Raw genomic sequence first — 4,126 nt, forward strand, 5'->3', positions numbered from 1 at the left:
CCTGAAAGGTTCGTCCTTTTCAAGACTGTTCTATTTATTTACTTTTTTTGCTTATTCCTTTTTTCTTTCATGAAAATAAATAACAATTATTTTACTATTTCGTTGTATTTTTTATGAATACTTATGTTGACCTTCCAACAATTCATAATGAAACAACTGCTTGGACTCCTCCTCCAACTGCTGGCCTTCTTTTTCTGTTTCATTTGGATGATATTGTGTGTGTGTGTTTTCATATAGCAAAGCTTCCTTGAGCTGTCTACTGAGTTCACTAGGGAATTGAACCCCTTATTATAGCGTGGTAAATCCGTAGACTTATCGCTGTACTAGCAGGGGGGGCTGGATGATCTTCCATTTTATCTTCTTATCATCAGGGATCTCTTCGATGGGATTGTCAGAATATTAAAAATATTGGTATAATACGTGAGAATTTCAGTAAGTTGGGGGAAAACCCCGGATATAGCAGCATTACGTTATGAAAGAATCAATGCAAGAAAGATTAGTTTTTACTCAAGTGGAATTATTTTAGCATTCATTGAATAAAAGCACCGGCTAAAACAAATATTTTGTTATGTACAAACACATACACGAAGTTAATACATTCTTACTTGCTTAAGATAAGGTACTCGACTCGTAATCCGAGGGTCGCGGGTTCGAATCCCGGTCGCATCAAACAGGCTCGCATTTTCAGCCGTGGGGGCGTTATAATGTTACGGTCAATTCCACTATTCGTTGGTAAAAGAGTAGCCCAAGAGTTGGCAGTGATGACTAGATGTCTTCTCTCTAGTCTTACACTGCTAAATTAGGGACGGCTAGCGCAGATAACCCTCGAGTAGCTTTGCGCGAAATGCAAAACAAACAAACACTACAAATAATAAATTCCTTGATAAAAAGAACAAACAGTATAGATATGTAAATGTGTAAAATAAAATATACCTTGGTTATGCAATACAAAATCAGTGAATAAAGACTGGTATTGAAGGTGAAACGTGACTTTAAATCTGCTTATTCTGAATGACACGGAAATGATAAACCGGCTCATAATGGAACGTGAAAGTCACCACATAAACAATCTGTTGAAAAATAAACTGAATTTTCTTGTTATAGTTTATTTTGAAGTTTCTATGAATACATCATTGTAAAACCTCTTTCGTTACAGCGTATGCTTTGTGTGATAGGTAGAGCAAGTAAAATAAAATATTCATTTTCATTAATAATAAATAGCAATATTATTGGAAACTGAAAAAATTGAATGTCAGTCCTTTTAAATAACTCACATTATATTCACCATATAATTAAACAATGTTGTTTCTTATCAAATGACTTGAATTAAATCCAAGTCTAAGATAGTGCCTGCACATGAACTTTCTATAAGGCAGTAAACTTTACTGTTATGCATTTATCAGTCTTCTACTGGTGAACATAGACGTTTATATTTTCCAGACTGAATAGTATAGAACCAATGTTTTCATAAAGTAATTATAAGTATACCACTTAATTCGAAATAAATTGTAAAAAGTAATATTTAAATGTAATGACTTGAGAACGGCACTTCTTATACCTAGGCCTAACTTTGGATCTTAAAACTTGACAAGACGGTATGCCACTCTTAAAAGTAAGATTGTGGGTGATCCAAACTCGGGGCTACATTTATTGGATATACACTTTGGTTAACTAAGCTACTTCGTTTTGAATTCTGCTACGTCCGGTTTTATTTCATATGTTATACAGACGAATTTACAAGTTTCGAAAATCTATGCCGAACTTCAGAATCTTGTCGCCCCCCGCTAGTACAGCGGTATGTCTCCGGATTTACAACGCTAAAATCAGGGGTTCGATTCCCCTCGGTAGGCTGACCAGATAGCCCTTTGTGGCTTTGCTATAAGAAAAACACAAACACACAGAATCTTGTTATTTGCCGTTTGGGTTGGAATTGCCGAAATCAATCAACATTGGCTAAAAGTTTTAAATATCACATTACTTGAGTTTTTAGTCACTAATGTAAATATTAGTGATGTTCATTTCTAGTGCTACATGTTAACTAGATTTATTTACATAAATATTAAAGATGTTATTGACGTTTCATGTTTACACCACAGTTCTTTATTTTTAAAAGGTTCTCAAATTTATTACATGTTTGATTTGCTTCCAAGTGCACTTCAGTAAATATGACTCCCTCTTTTATTAAAAAAAAGACACAAAAAACTGTAGTTATAAAGTTAACGTTTGATTTCTGTAAACTATAAAAAAATTATAATTGTATAATGAATTGTATCTTTTCCGAATATTCTATTTCTATATAATTCTTATATCCACTGTCTTCCTTTACATACAATAACAAATATGAAGTCATAAAACAAAATTTCTAAAAAAAACATTGACAAAATATTGATCCCTTACCTTTTATTGGCAGATCGCGCCTTTTGTATTGCTTTAACAACTACTGGAGGTAAACGACCAGGCTCTATTTGCTCTTTTCTCACCATCAGATTATATTCGATATCCAAGTTCAGAAGGTGTAAAATAATAAACATGTGTTTAAATCAGCTATACTTTCTTCATTCTTCCACTACACCTCTGTAGATTTCTTTGTTAGATCGTAGATCCTGTCCACGCCTTATAATTCCACTTCACTTTCAAGTTTAAAGTGTCTGAAATGGTAAGAGAGTTTTGTATTTAATAGAAGTTTGCCATTCTTTTAAAAGTAATTTGTTTTTTCTTTTGGTACGCAGGCCCGGCATGGCCAAGCGCGTTAAGGCGTGTGAATCGGATCTGAGGGTCGCGGGTTTGCGTCCGCGTCGCGCCAAACATGCTCGCCCTCCCAGCTGTGGGGGCGTTATAATGTGACGGTCAATCCCACTATTCGTTGGTAAAAGAGTAGCCCAAGAGTTGGCGGTGGGTGGTGATGACTAGTTGCCTTCCCTCTAGTATTACACTGCTAAATTAGGGACGGCTAGCGCAGATAGCCCTCGAGTAGCTTTGCGCGAAATTAAAAAAAAACAAAACAAACCCAAATAGTTTAGAATGTACTTTTAAATTAAAATCTTATTTTTACCATATAATTGAGGCGTATTTGACAAACTTATTGTTAAAATAAAACACCAAAAAACTCATAATTCAAAATGCAAATCTTCAGAGATTTGCTCTGAAGAATATAATATAGAAACTGTAATAATAGGATAATAATAAAGGCACGTCACCTCGCACAAAATATAACTGTGAAGATGCTAAGAAGAGAGGTTAACGAAAAAATATAAAACATCCACTATCAGGTTTCAATCCGACGTTTACATGCTAATAAGCATCTATTTTTTATTCATCAATTTAGGACATAGCTAAGCATATAAGTAGTTTAAACGAAATAAATGGTTTACATCAGTACTCACGTGTAGATTTGTGTAGAAACGGTAGTGATTCTTATCGAATTGAAACGAAATAAGTAACGAAAATCCAGATCTTAGGTTTTTTATTAGCATCAGTTCGGGGTTTGGAACTGCAACTAAGTCTTTGTTTCTTAAATCAGAATTGTTCACCTGTTGTTACTACATCTCTACTCGTGGCTGTGCCATCGGCAACGACCACCCCATCTAACTGTCTCTTTGTTGTTATAGCAACGTTAATTATACCGCCAACGTGTAGAAAGGACAACTAATGACATTTTAAACAACCGTTATTTATGCCTACTAGTCAACTGACATTCCACAAAATGTTACATTTTCGCAGAAAAGCTCACATCATGATGGCATTTTACCAGATAATATAATGTAACATTATAAAGACGTGATCTTCAAATGACAGTTTTATTCGGGTAAACGTGGCTCATGAATAGGACGAGATAGATCGCTTCGTATAAGTCTTACTAAAATAAAATGTTGTTATTATTTTTAATCAGCACATTTAAATAGATTTATAATTTCTTAGAACAAAGCTTGATAGAATACAGTTTATACTTAATTTCATATTTTGCGTTATCATGTGACCTGATGATTAGGGCACTGAGTTCGCCCCATCTGGGTTTCAGATTAGAATCCCATCCCCGAATATCATTATCATGTAACCTGATGATTAGGGCACTGAGTTCGCCCCCTCTAAGTTTAAGATTAGAATCCCAGCCCCGAATACGTTCACT

General features: G+C 34.6%; 1 long non-coding RNA gene across 1 annotated transcript; it reads right to left on the reverse strand.

The window, feature by feature from the left end:
* Positions 1-1,310: 1,310 nt before the first annotated feature.
* Positions 1,311-3,550, reverse strand: LOC143244519 (uncharacterized). The gene is made up of 3 exons (XR_013025162.1): positions 3,384-3,550; positions 2,398-2,648; positions 1,311-1,876 (listed from the first exon to the last, which is right to left on the reverse strand). It is a non-coding gene; the product is annotated as an uncharacterized LOC143244519 (long non-coding RNA).
* Positions 3,551-4,126: the final 576 nt, after the last annotated feature.

Source organism: Tachypleus tridentatus, chromosome 1 (genome assembly GCF_004210375.1).
Source record: "Tachypleus tridentatus isolate NWPU-2018 chromosome 1, ASM421037v1, whole genome shotgun sequence".
Lineage (NCBI taxonomy): Eukaryota > Metazoa > Arthropoda > Merostomata > Xiphosura > Limulidae > Tachypleus > Tachypleus tridentatus.